The sequence below is a fragment of the Pinus tabuliformis genome, chromosome 5_1, assembly GCF_031772625.1.
Source record: "Pinus tabuliformis cultivar Carrire ecotype Pingquan chromosome 5_1, CPIR1, whole genome shotgun sequence".
Lineage (NCBI taxonomy): Eukaryota > Viridiplantae > Streptophyta > Pinopsida > Pinales > Pinaceae > Pinus > Pinus tabuliformis.
The window spans coordinates 829267875-829292898 of record NC_142305.1 but is presented as its reverse complement, the minus strand read 5'-3'; positions in this window follow the sequence as shown (position 1 = coordinate 829292898).

Sequence of the window (25024 nt, the reverse complement as noted above, 5' to 3'; positions counted from 1 at the left end):
TAAACATTTCTTGGCTTGAGGGGTCTTAGACCTAGGTTCAGAGTTAGCTGCAATAACCATCAAAACCCTACACTACTGACCCTTTCAGCAATAACCCTCTTAGCGCAGGTTGCAGTCTCTAATCCAAAATGGATTCAGTTTTGCCTCTAGATCAAAGTCTTCAAATGCAGATGAAAGTGGTATCAGAACAACGAAACACAGTCATTGGATCAGTTAGATCAACGAATGAGAGTGAGGGAGATAGACAGCTAGGATTAAGTCGCACAAAATAAAGTTAAGAAATGAAGAGATCAGATTAAGTTCCGTATTGAGCACGTGGGTAGTATTCAGAAAGTGGTAAGCGGTATCTCGCGTGCCCTAAAGGCTGGAAATGGTATTTCTAAAATTCACGCGATTAACCTTAGCGGGTGACACATAGCATGAGAAAACCACTTTTCTCACGCGCTCTTGATCTGATATCAGCCGTGTAAGAATCTATGTGAGATTGCAAAATAGCCATTCAATTGGATAGGTCACATCAACGATGGAGATCGTGCGGGCTAGTTGGCGAGTAGATGACGTGATAGCCGTTGGATCACGCGGGATTGATCGATGGTGGAGATCAGGCAAGATATTTTGCTAACGGGTGACGTGATAGTCGTGGATCGGACGAGACTTGGTAATGGATATGAAAAACTTGTATTTATGTTGTATTAGATAAGGTCATTGGAAAAAGGCTGGACGGTCGGGGTCAACCCCAAGAATGACGGTCCTTTGATTTTATGTTATCGCATTATCTCGCATTCACCACATATTGCAACTATATATGGTATAGCAATACCATATCACAAAAGGAGAACCAACATGCTGAAGGGTGGGACTTGGTTAACCAAGCCACCAATTTTTTAAAACCATTGTAGGTGTTGAACCCGCCCTACCACCAGTGCATAATCCGAGGTGGTTTTATGTAGGCAGAAGGTGGTTTTTTCCAAACGAAGGGTGGTTTTGTAGGTATAGAGGTGGTTTTGGACCATTCCAGGGGGTTGGAGGCCACAATGGAAAAATATGGTCGATTTTATACTCGTTTGACTCAAAATATCGAGTTAAACGCAGTGATGATGTCCATTTTCTTATTTGAGACTATGTTTTCGAGCTCATACCTGTAACAACAATTTGAAGACAAAATAAATAGGTCAACATTGGAAGCAAAAGGATCAGGAGACGTAGCCAGAAAATCTGGTGAACTCTTTTATTAAATTTGGCTTTGTTGATGTGTTTGAATCTGTTTTCAAGTTGTTTATTTGTTTATGTTATTCGCAATATTTTTGATCCGTTGCACTAAGTAACATAAGAAAATTCACACATAGTCTATAATACCTTTTTCATTAACGGATCAAGTGGTATAAGAGCGCCAAGGTTTTTAAGGTTTAACAAGTTTGTGTTGCGATTTGAATGCTTACTAGGTTGAGGCTCGATGAGGTGAAGGTGAACTTGTTGAGGCGAATCCAGAGATTGGAAGGGTCTTTTCATAAATAAGGATGGCAGATGAAACTCCACTTGGGTCAGAATCTCAATTCTTGGATAGTTTCATGACAATATGTGCAATGGTGGAAGAGATGTATCACGAGTTTAAGAAGAACAAAGATGAAGGCACTTCATCACCTAAAGATCAAGAAGATAAGGGAAAGTGAGGAATGCTTCCTCCATCATATCCTCCATCATCACCATCATCATCATCATCATCCTCTTCTTCTCATAAATCTAGTCCTTCTAAGAAGAAGAAGAAGAAGAAGAAATCCTCTTTGATCAAATTAGATGTAAAATTTGATTTGCCAATTTATGATGGAGAGCTTAACGCTGAAAATCTTGACAATTGGATAAGACAAATTGAAGTATATTGCAGGGTGCAAAAAGTTGTTTCAGAAAGAAATAAGATCCAGTTTGCTAGCCTTCGACTTGGAGGAACCACACTTGTATGGTGGGAAGGCAAGACACAAGAAAATCTCCAAAAGCATGGTAAAATCATTTCAACTTGGAATGAATTTGTTTCTGCTATTAAAAAACAATTTTATCCTTTGGCTTATATGCAACAAGAAATGATGAGTTAGAAAACACTACATCAATTAAAAGGTCAAATTTTTCAAAGTTATACTCAAGAATTTTGTAAGAGAGCTTTAATATTAGGCATATCATTAGACTCACCGAGAAAATGTTGAAATACATAGGTGGTTTTCATATTTATTTGAGGCATACCATACTTATGTTTAATCCAACTAGCTTAGATGATGTATCAGTTCAAGCAACTCATCTAGAAGCTAGAGAAAAAAATGTAACCCAAGATGTTGGGAAATCATCCAAACTTATTGAAAGCAAGAATAAAGGCAAAAAGAAACTTAAATGGAAGGTGTTGATGAGCCCCAGAAATGGGTAATTATATGGGCTCATTTAGACTCCTAATTTGACTTAATCCACCATTCTCATTATTTTATTGCATGTTTTTTATTATATTTATGCTAATAGAGTGAATTGGGTTAGTCATTATGCCAAAAAGTCTAATGTGTGCTTTATGCAGATTTTTGGTCAATTTTGAGACAAAATCAAAGGTTTTAATGAGCACTTGGCAGCCAAATTCGTGGAAGAACAAGGGAGAGGATTTGTAGGAAGGTGTCCCCTTCATTTATGAGCCCTTACCTCAAATTATCCACCAGCAGCTCGGAGTTCAAGGGCCACCACATCGATGATCACAAGGGCAGTCGAGCAGGGCTAGTAAAGTTGCTGTTAACTGCAAGTTTTGGTAGCCGAGTTCCTAAAGTTTAGGAGGACTATTGGGGTCCTCAATTTGTATAAATAAGAAGGCTTAGGGCCTCAGTTTGGTTAGGCAGGAGTTAGTCAAATTTTAGTTAGATTGTAGTTAGATTTTAATTAGTAGGTTAGCACTTTAGTGCAGCCCTGTATCAGCATATTTTCAAGCTTTTTCTTGTAGACAGTTTTTGGGATGTAACTATTATTTTTTATCAATAAAGATGAATCCAGCTTTGCACCAGCTCTAATATTTCTTAGGAGGCTGTAGCTCTTAGGGTTGGGCCCAACCCAAGTGCCAGTACCACCTTTGTGTACTTTTATGTGTCTTTGCTGCATTCATAGAATAAATTATGTTATTTAGGTTAAGATCTTGCCTTGCTACTTAGGTTGTTTTTATGGTTAAAGTAGCTTTTCATGCTTCAGGTTGATTTGAAAGTTTGGTAAAGGAAAATATCTTCAGAAAATGCCATCAAGAAACCCTTGTTCTCACCTCTCCCTCCTTGGGACCATGAGCTGAGACTAAGGCATCCTTGCTGCCACAAAAACACTGTTTTTGCCTCTTCATGCAATTGCTAGTGTTAGATTTTTAGTTGGGAAAGTTGATACCAGTTGCACTTGAATGTTTAGAATATGTTCTTGCTTAGTTTCCATAGTTATCTTGCATGATTTTCTTCCAATAAACTTCTGTTCACCATGTTTCTGGATTTTAGGTCAAAGTGGGTCAAAATAGCTAGATCTCTGGTTTTTCTAGTCTTTCTTCGATCAGTTTTGAGAAATAGTGTGTAGAGCATCTGTAATACCTCCCTGCCTATCCTTCCTCCATCATACAACATGCTCCAACCCCTAATCCAAGATTCCTTCCCTTCATTTGCTACACTTTTCCAATTTGCCCTAATTTCGACATTCTTGTGCATCATTGCTCCCTCCATCCTTGAACCACTCCTATCACCTTAATTACTCCTTCACCTCATTCACTAGGTCCTAGACCCCTTAACATCCTTATCCACTCTCCATTTCCTCTTTCCCACAGTTTTTCTTCCATCTACCCTCCAAAATCCTCTTTCGGATCTTCCTGTAGAACATCCTGTAGAACCCCTGTAGACTTCCTGTAGAAGATCACGTGGGCAGTTTCTCGAGATCTGATCACTCTGAAACTCTCTGGAAGGGTGCTAGGGACCCCTTAGGCCCTCTTCTCACCTTCCCAACCACCTGCAAGTGCCTACCCCATCTCCTTTCGTCAATCAAACTCTGCACAGTAAAAACAGTTCAAACACATGCATAATAATTCTACAAGATTACTCAAAAATACAAAAGGATGTTCCTTTTCAGATTTCACTTCAGAATTAGCTTAGTCACATGCACTTTACCTTTCCAAGAGTCAATGGCATCCATTTCTGCAGCTTTCATCTTTTTTCTTGCACCAGTAGGGTTAGTCGGTAAAACTAGGATTTGCTAGGGTTTGCATTTCCTTTCAGCTTTCAGCTTCTTTCTGCAAGTAGACTAGCATCTTTTGAGTTAGCTTTCATCCATCATAGTTAAAAGCTTCTTCTAAGAGCTCATAGAAGTTGGATTAAGCTCCTAGCAGACTTGTGCCAGATGATCAAGTGACCACCTGCGGCAAGAGCTAGTACTTGTGCATATAGCATTGTCACGTCCAAGTTTGTTACGAACAACCGGGTTGATAAAAGTAAAGAAGGGAGCCCTAGGAGTTGCAACATTATTGCTGCAATACTGGAGCTCACCATCTTTTTGGTGCCATTGTCGGGGAAGTGTCAGAGTATTGGTGATTGCTGTTATTCTTCTATTTTCTACTACAACCTTCTGCTAAGTAGTTTATTTCATTTCCATTCTACAATTTCATTTTTGCAAAAGTAGATTAGGCATTTCCTGCTTTCATAGATTAGCATTTCCCTTCCGCAATTTCAATTCTGCAAGCATAGAATAGCATTTCAATTCCGGAATTTCAATTCTGTAAGCGTAGCTTAGCATTCCATTTCTGCAATTTCAATTATGCAAGCATAGCCTAGCATTTCAATTCTGCAATTTCATATCAGCAACATAGATTAGTCATTTCCCGCTTTCATTTCAATTCTGCATTTTCATTTCAGCAAGGTTTATTTTACTTAGTTGCAATTTGTTGTTCAATCAATTTCAATTTTGTAGGTACAAGCAGAGAAAAAAAACAAAAATCAACCAAAAAGATTTCCTTTCATGCCTTGTAAGAGTAGCGATAAGTCAGAAAAATGTTTGCACAACACCCCCACTGCTTCACATAGCCAACCTTCTCTCTTCTTCGATGGTTGTGATTCAGAAGAACCCTTAGGTGGACAGCAAGACATATTTGAATAACCTCTAGGGGAGAAGAAGAAGAAAACATTCCTTTGGAGAAAATGGCTGAAAACAGAAATGTTGGGAGTAGTACCTTTTCTTCCAACTCATCCATTGAAGGTGAAATTGGAAACATGTGGGAAGATTGCAAGAGCGAGATAAGGTAGATGGTTTCCATGCAAATGGATACCTTGCGGATCCAAAGGAAGCAAGAGGAAGCCAAGAGGGCTTTGGCCATCTTTTTTCCTAGGTGCACTAGAAATCATCCTAGGAACAAATGTCCATTGCACTTTATAGAAGTGTGTTTTGTCTATGAAAAATACCATCCTACGAATCAATGCCCCTCCTTGCCTGGAATTAAAGCTGCATATCAGAGGGCTAAAGGAGCCACTGAACCACTCTATTATATGAACCAAAGGAGGCCACATGGACCCATACCTTACTAGCAGGGAATGCAAGGGACATCCCATACCTATTACAACCCCTATCAAGCCACTTCCATGCCTTCTTGGGGTCCCCCTGCTCATCCTTCCTGGTCCACACCTTCTCCTTTGTCCTTCACATCTCCATATTATGCCCAACCAGCTACTCATCCATTTCACCCCTACGCTCAGCCACAAACTCAGTGGAATGCACCTCATCAGGGGTGGAGGCTCCAGTACAACACTCCTCCCGCTCTCTTTCCTCCACCACCTGCTCAACCACAACCATCGCCTCTTTCTCCACCAAGGCAGCCCAAAATGCCTGCTCAACCAAACCTGAACCCAAATAACAAGCAGGCTTAGCAAGTATATAGTGGGAAACCACCTGCCCAACCACAACTCCATCCACATCCATCTCAAATATACACCCCCACTCAACTACCCGTACCACCATTTCCAAACCTGCACATTGGAGTAGCTCAACCCAATTACAAAGCTGGGGCACAACATTTTCAAACAACTCCTTTTGAGCTCAATGATATTCACCATAGCTCAGGAAGAATATTGCAAGAAAGAGATTATATTGATATCATTGAAGGACCACATCCAGTAGAAGAAGATGCAAAAGAGAAGAGCAAAGAACCATGGGCTGCACTTGATAAAGAGAAGACAACAGAATCAGAGATCAAGAGAGCTCTCTCATGGTTACCATCAAATCCTCCATGTATTCAAGAGAAAAATCAGCAAAAAGAGGAAGATGAGAAGGTCATGGTAGAAGGTGACATGAAGAATGATCTAGATCAGCAAAAGGACCAAGGATATCATAGCTATATTGAGATATGGTTCCAGATGGTCACTAAGTTGCAGCAATACTCTCTTCCTCAGCTATGCTTGATCCCTTCAATGTCAAATCATTTGGTCTCTGAAATCTGGATACCTGTCAAAGCATGCATGTCAAGCCTCCACATCATTTTGTCTCTAATCTTGATGTGCACATGGCTCCATTGGAAGTGTTCTTATACTTGGAAATGATTTTGTTTTTCAAGTAGGGTAGGGTAGAAAAAAAATAAAAAACAAAAAAAGAAAAAATGAAAATAAGAGGAAAATAAAAATCTAAGGTGAAAACCTCCTCGGAGGCGCCTCAGATTGGCCCATTGATTGAAAACCTCCATGAGGCAGTCAATGGGTTGGAAAGAAGAGAAAAGAAAAAAGGAATAAGATCCCTGGGTGAAAACCTCCGTTGGAGGTGCCTAGGGCAGGCAATTAGGGTGAAAACCTCCATGAGGTGCCCTAGTTGTTTTCAAAAAAAGAGAAAAAGAAAGAATAAAAGAGAAAAAAGAAAAATAAACCTAATTTCTGTTGAATAGTTGCAGGTTGCAGGAAGGACATTGCAGGTTAGGAGGATTGCACAAAACAAAGATAGAGGTCAGCACCAGGCTGCAAGCATCCCTCATAATCCATTGCTCCATGACCACTACCCTTTCCCAAGATTTGGTCTCATTCGGATTGAGATTTCACCTTCTACAGGAAGTTCTGTGTCTTCTACAAGAAGATCCTGTAGAGCCTGCAAACAAGCCAAAATTGATCTCTGAAGAGGACCCGAAGATTGAGAATCTATCCATGAGGCCTGTACACATCCTTGCTTCCATCCATCACCATATGTCACCTTTTTCAGTCTCCGTACACCTCCATTGCACTCATTTTTTTATGTTCCTGCCTAGTCACACATAGAAATCCTGTTTTTTTTCATACTGCCAGCAAAAAATCCTTAGTGACAAATCAAGCAGTAGTTTTTCACTCACCATACCTGTTACCCTCCGTCTAGATTCTCATCAGCTGAGACCCAAGTTTGCATTACAACCCAAGCTCATTTTTCCTTATTGTGCAAAAACAGCGGAATGCTCTGATACAAAAATACATAAAGTAGAAATTTGTTTTTTCCCTAACTTGAAAACTTTGTATCCATTTAAAAAAATGTTACATGGGGAGTTGTATAGGGATGATAGCAACATGCCTAAGCAATTTTAGCCAATTCCAGTGCACGGTTTCCAAGAAATCAGCCTCCATCACCTTCAGCCATTTTTGCATTTTCTCCATATCCGTGCATCCATTTCAAAACTTGTTTCATGGAGAGATGCATATGGGTGATAGTAACCTGCCCAAGCAATTTCCGCCAATTCCAGTGCACAGTTTTCGAGAAATCAGCCTCCATCACCTTCAGCCATTTTCCATTTTTCTCGAAATTCATGCATCCATTGACCACAATTTTTCCATGGGAGCTGCATAATGATGATAGAAACATGCTCATAAAGTTTTAGGTCAATCCGGTCTATCGTTTGGGAGCTATGGACAAAAAAAGTCGTTGTCCTGCAAAAATCCAGCATTAGCAGCATGAGGGTGCAAATCTGAATGTTGAAACAGACTCTTGCAGCTTAGATCCAGCCAGAGGATACCTGCACAAGAGAAATAGCCATGTATTAGCAACCAGACCAGCATGCATCCATAGAAACAAAGGCATGCAGTAGAAGGAAAGGCCACAACACCTCACAACAAATGCATTCGACTTCCGGGTACGTGACTAAACCCGTTCCTTTGTTGCATGAATGTAATGTAAGAACCGCATGGACAGTGAGATGGTTGTGATTAAACAAGATTGGTGGCTAGCTAACTGGCCAGCCTCATCTAGTTCAGACAACGCCTCGTCTAGTTCAAACAACGCTCAGTGGGAGCAACCGGCACGTGTGCTCATCCATCTCGAGAAGAAAACTGAAAACAAGTAGTGGTGGATGTTTAAACTCTAACATAATTTATGGAAGTGATTACGGGAAAGCAGCATACAGTTTCATAACAGCACTGCAGTCTGCATGGGGCCAATGTACATCTGGCCACCTCAGCTCCTCACCACGAATCATGCTAGCAGTTAAAAGATAGCTCAATTAACACATTCACCACTCTTTGTTCACTGTGCCTTCACGACGTTCTCGATTGGAGTACACATCTACCACTTCTAAAGTAGCTAACCAGTCATCCTCTGCCAGATTTCTGTCTGCTTTTTTTAAAATCTCCTGCCTATAGGGCTCTATAGGAAGCGCAGTTTCATTCTACAGGAACACTGTCTACAGGAAGATTTCTACAGAAAGGGCATAGAGTAGTTCTGCAGCCAGAAAATTCAAGAATTTTGTCAAAATTCGAGCTTGAAAAGAGGTAGGCTCAGGAAACTACTCTGCATAGGATATATTTATATAAGGTGGAGGATTAAAAACATAGTATTGGGTTGAAAGAAAGGAAAGTGAAGCTTAAAAGTCTGCCTGTGTTTTTTTCCTTCTCTGAGTTCTACACAGTCTCTCCATTTTTTTGCTCTGCATCCAAAATCTACCTTTTTCTTTCTAACATTCTTCTGAAAAAGGGATGCAACCATAGAAGCCAACCTGTGAAAAACCAAATTTGCAAGATTGTCCACTCTCTGAAGAAAAAACACTGTGTTATAAATATTCTCTGTTTTGTCAAAAGTATTGATTTTTCTCAAAAATTGAGAAGCAAATTCAAGTTGGAAACAGTTTGAAGAAAAAATTGCAAATTGATGTTGTGAAAAAGAAGAACATGAGAAATTCCTAATTCCAGAAAGACAAACCTCAGTCGTTTCTCTATTTTCGGTTTTGAAAGTTTGTTTCCTCCCTCCTCACCTGAACATTTCCAGCAGTCACTACACATCATGATAGGGAGATTTTTAGAAATATGGCAGGGGAAGATGAGGAGGAAATAGAAAAAGAGGAAAAGACCAAAATGGAGAAAGAAGAACTTGAAACAGAGGAGGAAATCAAAACAGAAGATGAGAAGGAACACCCATAACAGAAAAGAAAAAGACTAAAGCAGAGAAGGCAGAAACTAAATAAGATGAGAAGAAAACCAAAATAGAGCTTGAGGAAGCAAAGCGAATAGAGGCAAAGAAGACAAAAGAAGAGAAAAAAGGAATAAGAGACACACCCTGAGATATCAGTGACACAAACAGAAATAGTGGGCATAGAGATTTCTACAGGAAGTGAAGAAAAAGAACAGCAGCAAGAGAAATCCCCTAAAATGTTGGCAAGGGAAGCAGCAGCTGTGCTTGCTGCATTAAGCTTACCTACAAAACAAAAATGAAAAAGAAAAAGGCAAACCTCCATGTATTTCAAGGCCAAGGAAAGCACAAGAATTCAAACAAGCAGAATAGGAGGAACAATGGAAGGACATGGAAAAGAAGGCAGAATTTTATGGCACACATGAGTAGACAACATCAGAAGCTTGGGGTGATAAGGGCCACCAGGACCATCAAAGATGAAGAGATAGATTAGTTGCTCAGAGGATGAGCAACACTTTCAGTAGGGGGTGATGATGAGCCCCAGAAATGGGTAATTATATGGGCTCATTTAGACTCCTAATTCGACTTAATCCACCATTCTCATTAGTTTATTGCATGTTTTTTATTATATTTATGCTAATAGAGTGAATTGGGTTAGTCATTATGCCAAAAAGTCTAATGTGCGCTTTATGCAGATTTTTGGTCAATTTTGAGACAAAATCAATGGTTTTAATGAGCACTTGGCAACCAAATTCGTGGAAGAACAAGGGAGAGGATTTGTAGGAAGTTGTCCCCTTCATTTATGAGCCCTTACCTCGAATTCTCCACCAGCAGCTCGAAGTTCAAGGGCCACCACATCGATGATCACAAGGGCAGCCGAGCAGGGCTAGTAAAGTTGCTATTAACTGCAAGTTTTGGCAGCCGAGTTCCTAAACTTTAGGAGGACTATTGGAGTCCTCAATTTGTATAAATAAGAAGGCTTAGGGCCTTAGTTTGGTTAGGCAGGAGTTAGTTAGATTTTAGTTAGATTGTAGTTAGATTTTAGTTAGTAGGTTAGCACTTTAGTGCAGCCCTATATCAACATATTTTCGAGATTTTTCTTGTAGACAGTTTTTGGGATGTAACTATTATTTTTGATCAATAAAGATGAATCCAGCTTTGCACCAGCTCTAATATTTCTTAGGAGGCTGTAGCTCTTGGGGTTGGGGCCAACTCAAGTGCCAATACCTCCTTTGTATACTTTTATGTGTCTTTGTTGCATTCATAGAATAAATTTTGTTATTTAGATTAAGATCTTGCTTTGCTACTTAGGTTGTTTTTGATGGTTAAAGTAGATTTTCATGCTTCAAGTTGATTTGACAGTTTGGTAAAGGAAAAGATCTTCAGAAAAGGCCATCAAGCAACCCTTGTTCTCACCTCTCCCTCCTTTTGACCATGAGCTAAGACCAAGGCATCCTTGCTGCCACAAAAACACTGTTTTTTCCTCTTCATGCAATTGCTAGTGTTAGATTTTTAGTTAGGAAATTTGATACCAGTTGTACTTGCATGTTTAGAATCTGTTCTTGCTTAGTTTCCATAGTTATCTTGCATTATTTTCTGCTAATAAACTTATGTTCATCATGTTTCTAGTTTTTAGGTCAAAGTAGGTCAAAATAGCTAGATCTTTGGTTTTTCTAGTCTTTCTTCAATCAGTTTTGAGAAATACTGTGCAGAGCATTTGTAATACCTCCCTGCCTATCCTTCCTCCATCATACAACCTGCTCCAACCCCTAATCCAAGATTCCTTCCCTTCATTTGCTACACTTTTCCAATTTGCCCTAATTTCGACATTCTTGTACATCATTGCTCCCTCCATCCTTGAACAAATCCTATCACCTTAATCACTCCTTAGCCTCATTCACCAGGTCCTAGACCCCTTAACATCCTTATGCACCCTCCATTTCCTCTTTCCCACCGTTTTTCTTCCATCAACCCTCCAAAATCCTCTTTCCGATCTTCTTGTAGAACATCCTATAGAACCCCTTCAGATTTCCTATAGAAGATCACGTGGGTAGTTTCTCGAGATCTGATCACTGTGAAACTCTCTAGAAGGGTTCTAGGAACCCCTTAGGCCCTCTTCTCACCTTCCCAACCACCTGCAAGCGCCTACCCCATCTCCTTTCGTCAATCAAACTCTGCACAGTCAAAAACAGTTCAAGCACATGCATAATAATTCTACAAGGTTACTCAAAAATACAAAAAGATGTTCCTTTTCAGATTTCACTTCAGAAGTAGCTTAGTCACATGCACTTTACCTTTCCAAGAGTCAATGGCATCCATTTTTTCAGCTTTCATCTTTTTTCTTTCACCAATAGGGTTAGTCGGTAAAACTAGGTTTTGTTAGGGTTTGCATTTCCTTTCAGCTTCTTTCTGCAAGTAGACTAGCCTCTTTTGAGTTAGCTTTCATCCATCACAGTTAAAAGCTTCTTCTAAGAGCTCATAGAAGTTTGATTAAGCTCCTAGTGGACTTGTGCCAACTGATCAAGTGACAGCCTGTGGCAAGAGCTAGTACTTGTGCATATAGCACTATCGCTTCCAATTTTGTTACGAGTCAACCGGGTTGATAAAAGTAAAGAAGGGAGCCCTAGGAGTTGCAGCATTATTGCTGCAATACTGGAGCTCACCAGGTGTTATAGCTCCATTTACCACCCTTGGTATTTGTGATGCTTGGTTTATGGCCTAAGGCAACCCCTTCTTCCAGACTTGGTCCAAATATTTTAAAAACAATGTTTTATTCCTTGTATGCTACTTTGCCCTAAGATAAAAGTGTGTACACGTAGGTTAGTCAGTACCCAACCCGCATATATGTGTTAAAACACTTAAAAAGATCAAATTTCCTTAACTATGGGTGGAGTTCACGGGTTTTACCTATTGATTACCTCCTAGTGCCCATGGCCTAACTATTTCCCAACTATTTCCCAACTAAAAAAATAATTGGGAGAAGTATAAATAAACTTCTATGGGAAGGCCTTAAGGAGGAGAAGAGATAGAATTATTATACTAAGATTATCCCTGACTAAGTCTGAAGTATCCCTGTGCTTCAAGCACTTCCCCAAAGTTCAAGAAACCCTTGTTTCCTTGAGTGTTGATATTCTCCCACATGCTTGAGATATCATGGTGTTGGTTATGGAAGGAGGTTGTTGAAGATTGGGACTGGACAGATCTGGAGGATGGTTCCACTTGGAGTCAGAAGAAAAAAACTCAGGTGAATTCTCTCTGTGTTAGTTATAGCTTTCTACAATAAAAAGAAACATTGTCTTGTTCCTAAGATTAACTTTGTTTATGCATCAAATATTGTTGTAATTCATGTATGAATGTTATTTTGATGTATAACTAATCATTTGCTTATATGATATATAGTTTCATTAAAATTCTTTATCTATATGCTGCTATGTATGTTTGAATTGGTTGATTTACAGATCCGAAGATCATCAAGAGTTGCAAAGGGTCTAAAATCTGCTAGAACTACCCAAACGAAGGACATTCGGGTATGGTTGCTATCGCATAGTTTGTTTATATAAGCATGTTGCCTGAGTTGTATGATTGTTTCTTATTGTAGTTTGCTCTTGCTCTGTTGGGGTTTCAACCCAAAGCCATAGGGTACTTATTCCTGTAACAGAATTGGCGACTCCGCTAGGGATAACAATCTTGTTATTCCTAGTTTGGGTTGTTCAGTGTCAATCAGGGCTCAGTTCTTGGTTTGCTTGTTGTGACAGTATTGTTTGGTATAGTAGAATCTTAGACCTTAAGTCTGATCTTTTTGATCCGGCTTTATTTTTTTATTTTTCTTGCAAAGCTTTGTATACGCACTTTTTTCTGTTTACAGTAGCGTAGACACGCTTGTTTCTATGAAGTGAACCTGCGTATACACGAGTTTCCTTTATTAGAAGCGCATGTACACGCCTCTATGCTTGAACACAGTTGCGTATACCATTTTTTGCATTGTTTTTTCAAATCTCTTTGCCCAGAAAGATTTGTTTCTTGGTCTGTTTGGTCTCTGAGTGGTCAATTTCTATCTTTAGAATTTTATTATTCAGTGAGCTTACTATTTTGAATTCTCTTCTGCTTTGAAAATTTTTGGCCTAGGTTTGCTTTTGAGTGAGTTTTATGATTTGTGTTTTGACACACAAGACTTCTTATAGAGGTTCTTGATTGTTCTGGTCCTCTAGAACAACAGATTGTTTTCAATCTTAGTGTCAAGCTCGATTATTGGTCTACTTGCTTTGCTTTCTGTCATTTTGTGGCCTTACACCTTTTCTTACTTTTTGAAAGTTTCTTTTTGACAAATTTGAAAGTGTTTCTTTCTTGACTTCTTGGTTAGTTTGTCAAAGCTCTTTGCTGCCTTTTGGGTCGTTTAGTACAAGTTGAAGCCCTTTTTGTTCAATTTTTCATTCGTTGTCGAATTTGTTACTTGCAAAGTTTCCTTGTGATCTTCTTTCGGTCTTTGAGTCTTTGGTGGCATTTTTTTTAAGAGTGCTTTAGAAAAGTTGTTTTCATTGCTTCTTGAAAAATAAAAGTTCTTAAAAAAACATTTTTTTTGTCTTCTTTTTCCAAGTTTGATTTTGGTTTCTTTTGATTTTTTGAAAGTGAATTGTGATCTTTTTGGATTTGTCCTTCTTGTTTGGAGAAGATTTTGTATTCAAAATTTGTATTCTTTTCAAACACTTAATTTGTCTTATTATAAGTTATAAACAATTGCTTTCATTCTTTTTAGAGTAATCTAGGATCTTGCATCTTTATGTACACCTTGCATTAGGGTAGTTTTGCATTATTAAAGCATCAATAGTATTTTTAGTTTTTGTGAGTGTGAAGTGTGCTTTAAGAAAAGGAAAGAAATATTTTTGCTTTATAGAAGTTTCGTAGAACCCAAGTAGAAATTTCTTTTCATCGAAGAACAAACGATTGCATTCATATAAGTTAGTTTTTCATTAATTTCTTTTGTGTCATACAAACACCATTGGTTTCATTTCCATTTATCCCTTTGAATTAAAAGAATAGCCATTTAAAATCAAGCGCTTAATAAAATAAGCTAGAACTTTTTGTATTGTCATCAGAATAGACCAACAAGTTTAGGTTTATTTAGGGCCTTGGATTAGGCGAGAGGAGAGTAAAATCTCCAAGGCCGCTCTAAATTGTAAAACATAGAAGTCTGATTAAAGAGCAAAATCCAATAGCATTAGGGAGATCGGGAAAGCTCTGTGACTGGGAGTTAAGCACGAGGGTTCGTGAAGATAAGGACGAGAGATACCCCTTCTCTTACTTGTCAGATCCTACCTCACGACTGTTCTGCCCGGCTTCTGATACGAGTTTGTGTCCATAGTTGCCTATCTTAAGAATCCACATATGTGGCTACGGAGGGGAATCCCGTGGCACCTGAGGTTGACATTGTATCACGTTCAACAGTACTTCTGGAGGGAACCATTGCGTAGCTTGGGGGTTTGCATTAGAAAAGGTTGTTGTCTGGAGGTCAGGGTAACTACCTCTGATACCTTCGCTAGTAGGCCTGGGGTGTAATTACCCTAGTCTATTTTTGGAAGGTCCTTATTATTAACTTTCTTGTATTTTGGTGTCTGGTCATAATCACTCGGAGCGGAAATACTTGGAAGTTGTTTGATTGCATATATCTTTAGGGACATTTTAGTGAGTTATCTGTGCTCCTAGTCGGCCTAGATTTTTAATTTTCTTGAGTATTTAAGTAGATTTTATAAAAATAATTCAAAGTGGCTGACCGACCATCTCGATGGTCTCAGAGACTTTGTGGGCTTTCACCTACGAGTCTAGAGCCTTCTCCTAGAAGGCGTAGGAGCGATTCTGCCAATGGTTTCCAACCAGTGGCAGCAGGCGCATTGGAGATTGATCCTCTGCTTGGGGGCATTAGTTCACAATATAGACCTGGTACTACTACAAAGTTAGAGAGGAATACACCAGTTCTTTCTCGAGTACTCTTCTAGTTGGAAGATAGTATTGAAGTAGAAGGCTTTCAGAGTCGGTTGCGTCTCCGAATTCTCCTCTCCCTCCTGATCATCCAAACGTTTTGTTATACTTTGGAACTCCGAATCATAGGCCTTCGAGCCCAGGTCCACATACATCTATCCCTTCGATGACCACTGCTGGAAGCATGACATCCACGACAAGTGTTGCAAGCATGTAGATTCCCATATCTATGTAAGGGGGAGGAACTATTTCCATCCCTTCTAACACTCCTAGCACATCCTTATTTGGTTCTAATTCCGTTCCGTCGACAAGTGGAAGTTCTCAAGCTAATGTATCCAGTTTTGGATTTTTCCCTTTTGGAATGCCCTCTCAAGGTATTCCTTCAGTTCCTTTCAATATACCATCAATCGCCTCTACATCCATGATTATTGGATCAACTTCTTTTTAGGGTTTCCCATTTGGAAGTGGTCATATACCACATTCCAATCCGATAGTGGGGTCAATTCCTTTTCCTTTTACAAGTCAAGGTAGTAACCCCTTTCAGAGTTGGACAAACCCTACGGTTAGTGGGATAGGAGCTGGGAATCAATTTTTTGGCCAACAAGGGAATGTGTCATATACCTCGGTTAATTCATTTCAATTTTTTTCACCCTTTGCTAACGCTTGGACCCCTTATAAGGGGCTTTCAGCTTCATGCACTCATTGTAAGAAGGAAGGACACGATGAGGCACACTACTAGTCATTGCATCCAGAATTGAAGCCTAAGAAGTTTGGGAATAAAGAGCGAAAGAATGCTACTGCTATTCAAAAGGACTTGGGATCAGATTCAGATGAGGAGACAATGGTTACATCTACAAGTATAAAAGGTAAAGATTCTAAAGCATCTACAAGTACTTCTTCGCATTCTGTTGATAATGATAATGATGAGAGGAAAAGAAATGAGCTATTTCATATTAGAGTCATTTCCAAGCATACTAAAATTGATACATTATTTGATAGTGGGTCACAAGTTAATTTGATTTTTGAAGCAATTTTAAAGAAGTTGGGTCTAGAAACAAAACCTCATAAAAAGCCATATCCATTAGGTTGGGTGTGTGATAAAACTAAGCTACAAGTTACGAAACAATGTAAACTTCATTTTTCTATTGGGTCAAAGTTTGTAGATGAGGTTGAGTTAGACATAGTCCCATTAGACATATATGGAATTGTATTAGGAAGTCCAAACTTGTACGATAGAAATGATATCTTCTATCGAACTGAAAATAAGTATCAATTCACTAAGGATGGAACTGAATATATTGTAAGGGCTCATAAACTCAAAGATAACTTCTCTCTCATAAATTCAGGACAGATGAACAGAATTGTAAATTCAAGTAATTTTGTTTACTTATGATTGTAAAAGAAAAGGATATTGATAAATCTGATGCATTCCAAGGTTGTAATCCTAAAGAGAAAGTAGATCTAGTTAAAGTTGTTTCCGATTATGATATTTTGTTTGAAGAGCCTAAAGGGCATCCACCCAAGCGAGAGATAGAACATGAGATTTATTTGCAGCAAGATGCTCCACTACCTAACATTGGAATGTATAGGTTATCAGCTCTAGAGAATACCAAGATAAAGAAGCAGGTAAACGACTTGCTCGATCAAGGGTTTATTCGACCAAGCACATCACTGTGCGGATCACCTATTGTCTTAGCGCGAAAGAAAGACGGTTCGTGGAGAATGTGCATTTATTTTAGAGCATTAAATAATCACAATAAAGAATCATTATCCTCTTCCTTGTATTAATGATTTGTTAGATCAGTTAAAAGATGCAGTTTACTTCTCTAAATTGGACTTGTGAAGCGACTACCATCAGATCAGAGTTGCAGAACAGGATGTATGGAAGACTGCTTTCAAAACGAAGCAAGGACTCTATGAATGGATGGTTATGCCTTTTGGCTTAACTAACACTCCAACTACATTCATGCGAGTCATGAATGATGCATTTTGGCCATTCATTGATGATTTTGTAATAGTCTATTTAGATGATATTCTTGTTTTTAGTAGAACATGGGATGAACATATAAGGCATGTAAAGCAAATTTTAAATGTTTTGAAAAGAGAAAATCTCGATGTAAAACTGTCAAAATGTGAATTTGGAAAAACATATTTGAATTATTTGGGTTATATTGTAGGGGGTGGTGAATTGAAGATAGATCCCTCTAAGGTCAAAGTCGTTGTAAATTGGCCTAAGCCCAATACTGCTATAGAAGTTAGAAGTTTCTTAGGGGCAACGCAATATTGGAGAAATTTTATTGCTAACTTTTCTTTGAGTGAAGCTCCTTTACATGCTTTGACAAGTGTGAAACAAGTGTTTCAGTGGGGAGGGAAACAACAGAAGGCCTTTGACACATTGAAAGAAAGGATCAGTACAATGCCAGTACTAGCACCGCCAGATCTTCAGCATCCATTTGAGATCTTGACATGTGCAAGTGAATATGCCATGGGAGTAGTGTTGATGCAGCACAGAAAGCCTATATGCTTTCATTCTGAGACATTCACATCAGCAGTAGTTCACTATCCTACATATGATAAAGAATTGTATGCATTAGTTCAGAGTGTTAAAAAGTGGAAACATTACATAATGGGTAAAGAAACAATCATACATACATATCATCAACCACTACAGTAATTACACTCACAAACTAAATTGCAACAATCACGACATTACAGGTGGATGGGTTTTCTACAACAATTTCATCTTGTTATCATCTATAAGAAGGGCATACATAATAATGTTGCAGACATGTTATCAAGACCAATTATAAATGCATCCACAATACTTAAGCATAATTTAGTAATTCATGAAAGTTACATTGAACAATATGCTCAAGACACAGATTTTAGGGATGTATATGCAACTTTAAGTCATGGAAAGCAGGTATAAGAATTGGATTATTTCATAAAGAACAAACTGTTATATCATTTGGGAAAGTTATGCATTCCACAAACTGAAAGAGTTAATATAATTCAAGAAGCACATACTTCTCTCATATCAGGTCATTTTGGTGTAAGTAAAACAATTGAACAATTACAAAGATTCTTCTATTAGCCACAAATGAATGAGACAATTTCTAGATATATTAAAGGATGTACTATGTGTGCTACAAGAAAACCAAGTAATAGAAAATTAAGCTTGTATACTCCACTTCCAATTCCTTCTCATCCTTGGGAAAGTGTTTCCATGGATTTTGTTGGGGGATTGCCAAAGTCTAGAAAGAGTCATGATTATTTGTACGTAGTTGTGGATAGGTTCAGTAAGATGTGTATTTTGACACCATGTTATAAACAGGTCACAGCTGAACAAACTGCAAAGCTGTTCTTTCAAAATGTATGGGTTCATTTTGGGTTACCCACTTTTATTGTATCCAATCGAGATTCTCGATTTGTTGGGAAATTTTGGTCAAGTCTATGGGAGTTAATGGACACAAAGTTAAAGAAGAGCACGGAATTTCATCCGCAAACAGATGGTTAGATAGAAGTGGTCAACAGGACAGTGATATAGTTGCTTCAAGGATTTTGCAGCAAGCATCCCAAACTTTGGGATGAGCATCTGTGTTATGTGCAGCATGCTTACAACCATGCAAAACATCCTTCTACTCAGAGATCTCCTTTTGAGACTTGTTTTGGTTTTATACCAAAGTCTCCCTTGAATTTTGTCTTTGGTAAAGACATAGTAGTTGATGTACACTGTGATGTGGACAAAGAAACCAAGTTCATTGAAAAATCCAAGAAATTCACCAGGCAGTACAGGAACATCTGGAAAGAAGCCAAGAAAAGTATAAGGCGCGACATGAAAAGCATCGAGTTGAGCATAGTTTTCAATTTGGTGATCAAGTCTGGTTGTACATCAGCAAAGAAATACTGCAAGGGGAAGGTAAAAAGTTGAAACCAATTAGATATGGTCCTTTCAAAATACTTGATAAAATTGGTGAAAATTATTTCCGCCTAGATCTACCAGCTTATATGAAAATCTATTCCATCGTAAATGTTGAAAACTTGCGATTGTATGAGCCTTCATTGATTGAAGATCCCGAAGAGCAAGGTCAGCTACCTTCCATTGAAGATCTTTTGCCCGAGTATCTCAATGAGCTACAAGAGGACACAGTTCTTGACAGGAGGATAAGGACTTCACGATGGGGAAATGTTGAGTATCTTTGAGTTGGACTCGAAGGTACAAATCCAAAGTAAAGCACGATGGATAGAGATTGGAAAAGTGAGGGAACTTTATCTTACTCGACAGCTAAAACCAACTTTTGGTGGACCAAAATCTTCCAGTGTGGAGGAGTGATCCAAAATGGATTAAGTTTTTCCTCCAGATCAAAGTCTTCAAATGCAGATGAAAGTGGTATCAAAACAGTGAAACACAATCATTGCATCAGTCAGATCAACGAACGAGAGTGAGGGAGATAGACGGTTAGGATTAAGTCACACAAAATAAAGTTAAGAAATGAAGAGATTAGATTAAGTTCCGTATTGAGAACATGGGTAGTATTTGGAAAGTGGTAAGAGGTATCTTGCATGCCCTAAAGGCTGGAAATGGTATTTCTAAAATTCACACGATTAACCTTAGTGGGTGACACGTAGCACGATAAAACCACTTTTCTCACGCGCTCTTGACCTGATATTGGTCATGCAAGAATCTGTGTGAGATTTCATGATGGTCGTTCGATTGGATAGGTCACATCGAGGGTGGAGATCGTCCGAGCTAGTTGGCGAGCAGATGACGCGATAGCCGTTGGATCAAGCGGGATTGGTCGATAGTGGATATCGGCCAAGATAGTTGGTGAACGGGTGATGCGATAGCCACTGGATTGGATGGGAATTGATAATGGATATGATAAACTTGTATTTATGTTGTATCGGATAAGGTCACCAGAAAAAGGCCAGACAGTTGGGGTCAACCCCACGACCAATCGTCCTTTGATTTTATGTTATCGCATTATCCCACATTCACCGCAGATTGAAACTATATATGGTATATCAATACCATATCACAAAAGGAGAACAAACATGCTGAAGGGTGGGACTTGGTTAACCAAGCCACCATTTTTTAAAACCATTGTAGGTGCTGAACCCGCCCTACCACCAGCGTGCAGTTCGAGGTGGTTTTATGCAGGTAGTCGGTGGTTTTTTCCAAATGGAGGGTGGTTTTGGACCATTCCAGGGGGTCTGGAGGCCACAGTGGCCAAATATGGTCGAGTTTATACTTGTTTGACTCGAAATATCGAGCTAAACACAATGGTGATGTCCATTTTCTTATTTGAGACTGTTTTTTAGCTCATACCTGTAACAACAATTTGAAGACAAAATAAAGAGGTCAGCACTCGAAGCGAAAGGGCCAGGAGATGTAGCTAGAAAGTCTGGTGAACTCCTTTATTAAATTTGGTTGTGTTGATGTGTTTGAATGTGTTTTCAAGTTGTTTATGTGTTTATGTTATTCTCAATATTTTTGATCTGTTGCACTAAGTAACATAAGAAAATTCACACATAGTCTATAATACCTTTTTCATTAACGGATCAGTCTCACCTGAGGTAGTATTGGGGGATACTAGAACTAGGTTTCTACATCCAAAAGGCTATGTGATGTGGGGGTAAGGTGTTTCTTTAGTTTAAGGCTTGATCTAACCTTTGCGAACCCTTATTCTAAAAAATCCTCAAACTTAAAGCAAATTCCAATTAAACAAAGTTATGAGCTTCACCTAAGAGTTCAATCATGCATAAAATAACATATAACAGTAGATCTAGATCTTCACGGAGTAATTGAGACAATATTATAGATAAATGGAATTCAACTGAGCATAAATACAAAAAACACTTAAGTATACAATCCAAACACAAAATTGCTTCAAATAATCTTTATTATTCCAGATCTTCAATACATATACTTTTTTGACCCTGCGGACACAACTACGGACTTACCAAGGTCTTCGTAGACATAGAAGCAAGAGCCTTCCCCTTTACCCGAACACAAAAAGGGAAAATCCAGGCTCTAAGCATCAATCATAGCATTGAACTTACTTTCTCTCCCTTGACTTCCTAATGACTCCTCAATGAATCCCTTTTATAGTGTTTACATTATATTATCATGGTCCGCGAACCATGGGCGGAGCTTAATACAACTCATCTGTTTACAAAATAAGGGGCTTTGACTTTTCTAAAAGCTCCTTTGACTCTTAACAACCTGCACTACTCACACTCTGCTCCTAAAAATGCAGGGTCTTTACAATATCTTATCAAAATTTGACTTAAGACTTAGCAAAACTTAACCCTAGGGGACCCCGTCCCAACAATTTGCCTAGTCCATCTCTTCTTAATCTGAGCAATGAACAGAATGTAGTCACATTTTGCAGGTAGAGGAGTAGGAAGATAAATATTCATTCAATATTTCTTCTCTTTTTCGGTGTCCTCCATGTGAAGATGATGTTTCCTAATTCTTGGCTGATATTGAATCTATTAATCATGGTAATGAATCAAATGAAATCAGTTTGTTTAGGCCCATAGTCTTTGGCAACAATCATTATGATGGTGATAATTCTATTTATGTAAGTGCTGACGAATTCCCAAGTGCACCAGTTGATGTTTTGGTTTCTCATGAAGATTTTAATTTGAAATATTTAGATCTAGAAGATGATTTGGTCAAAGAAGACATTCTTGTCGAAACTTCCTATTCATGTCACAATGCCTTGTGCTCTACTGTTTGTGATGTATCTACATGCGATGAAGATATTCCATGCACTTCAAGTTTTTCATCAGATGAGTTCACTTCTCAATTGACACATGGTAGTGAGGTTGTCCATGATGAAAGAGAAACTAATCAGATAATTGAGTATCCTTTCCATCCCGTATTATCTATTTTTTTTCATGAAGATATCTCTTCAAATTAGCTTGCTCATGAAATTTCTCTGGTTCATACATCTTTAGATTTGCGATTAGGAGAATCTTTTGACTCGAATAATCTAGTTGTCGAAGTTGTAAAATCTGATTAAATCAGTGACAAAGATGGTTTCCATTCAGTTAATAGTGGTCTCATGGAAATCAATGAAAGTAGCTATCCTCACACCATGCACGATTTGGTTCAATCTTCTAAATGTGATTTTACAATCCTTGAAAATTTCAGGACTTGTCAGGGAGTTGAGGCACTTCAAGTTCCATTAATGGTTATGTCAGGATCTCGTAACTCTGGTAAAATCCCTGAACCGAGTTAGGTCTCATTTTCCTCGCAAAATTATTCTTTCTACATGGTTTCACTCGATGTAAATCCCTTCTTGAAATATGTTGGGTGTTGTGGATATAACCTTTCAAAATTTCAAGATTTGATTTCTGATCGGATTCAAGTGTTTCTTTTAGTTGATTCATCTCCTTCAAAAATCTTGCTCTTAACTCAGTTTTGGAGAGTGTATCTCTCACAGAAGCATGGAACTATGAAGTTTATTTTTCTAAATATTATCTTTGGCCAAAGGAGTCATACCTATCACATTCTTTTGAAAACAATCATATACTGATCCTTCTTGTGAATATTATGATGCTAATCTTTTTCTTCAGCGCAACTGAAATCCCCTTGAGCACTAGTGAATGCATGGATTATTTGATGAATCAAATTCTTCTTCACTCATTTTACCCCGATTGTTTCATGTGTTTGCTATAATAACATTCCTTTTTACTTCTTTTGATGATTACGATGCTAGTACAATGTGTAACTAGTTACAAGAAAATGGTTTTTTACACTTATCATGTGAGGAAGATGATTCGATTATGCAGAGCATTTGCAAAACTGTTCAAAATTTATTTATCCTTGTTAATTACAAACTGGGAATGTGATGCTTTAATCGACATATCTGATAATGTTTTTGTCTCTGATGACTGTAATTCAACTTACCATTTTCCCATTAACACATCCAATGATAGTTTGTTTACATCCTTTCATATTTACGATTTATCATCTCAATATCTAGATACTGGCCCAACAGTTGAGGAAATTTGGCCTACACTGATGGTTATGTCAGGTCCTCACTGTCTTGGCATGCCAAATGAATATTACCATATCCATTTTCCCTCACAAGATTCTCATCGTAACTTTATGCTTCTAATTGGACGCTCATCTTTTCAAGGATTGTGGGTTTCCAAGAGGATTGTTTTCAATTTCACAATCCAATATATGATTCCCTGGAAGCATATTACTTAGCAAGCCCTTTTTCTAATAACAAGTTTTAGTGTTTTATCATGCATTCTAAGAAGGATGGCATAAATGAAGCTGCAATCACATGAAGCTTTCAAGGTTTTTCTGTTTATAATTTTCATCGAAAAGGTAAGATCACAAGTTGGGTAGAAGTAGTGACTATGAAACATATTTCTGCTGACAGGAAATACCTTCTATTTGTTCTAGAAGTTATTCAATCTCTTATATTTTTTGTTGCACATTACCTTGTATCAATTTTAATGGATTGTATATTTGTGATTTCAGGTCGGGGATAGCCATGATGGCTTCACTAGAAATTTCATTACACTTGACCATGACCTTCTATCTATTTAGTTTAGGAGTAGGACTAACTGCATTCTAGTTTTCCCTCTCTTTCACTCACCCCACACTTGTTCTCTTTAGTCTTTCTTGTATTTTCTTAATTTTGTCCAGCATCATATTTTGGTAGCATCCTTTTGCTTGTGCTTAAGCTTTTGTTTCTTGTTGTGATGCGTCTTTTCCTTTTTTTTTGTCAATGAGACTTTGCATGAAGGGTGTCCTATTTGGGTTCAAAAGACAATGTCAAAAAATAGAAAAGGACTTTATGACACTGCAACATTTGGCTAACTCTCTATCCTTATTCCTTGTCTTGGTCACACCTTTTGGTCGGTGATGCTCTGACAGAAAATATGATCCTTAAGTTAGGAAATCCTTGTGTCAAACCATGATCTCCATGTCTATTCTGGAAACCCCATGCCAACACTTGGGTTTTTATGTTTCAAGTTTTTACAGGTTGATCCAATCAAGTAGAGAAGGACAAGGGGAAAATCTAAATGAGCAAACCAATATCATAGGTCTTATATATGCTTATCTGAAGGGAAAACCTCTCCTTCTCTTAATAAGTTGGTATCCCTCTTCCACCCATGAAATAAATAAGTGCCAATACATAGTCTCATATAAAATAAATAAATAAATGTGAAAGAAGAGAAAGGCTTCTTGCATAAAGAGGTGAAGCAAGAAACTCCGTCGGGATACTATATAGGCCTACTGGCAATGAAGCAACACTGGATATGAAAAACTATACTCTGAAAATCTAAAGCTCGTGAACTTCATTACCCTATCCTGATTCGAAGCATTGTGTAATCATTGATCTTATGTTTTTGTTTAACCGAGTAAATGAATGAAGGGGAGTATGTTTATGCATGGGGTAAGTGGGGAAGCCATGGTAATCAGAACGATGAATCAATACTCCCTAAAGAACTATACCCTACACGAAATAATTGACCAAGGTAGAAAAGATGGAGTTCTACCAGTGTGTCACTAAGTGTTTTCGCTGCAACAAACACCCTCCAAAACTTTTCCTACACTCGAATTTTGGACCCTACTTTGGATCTTGCGATCTGTCATTCCGTAGTCACTTCTTGGTCAGTTGATGCTTTTGAGCTCCCTTCTTGGATTGAA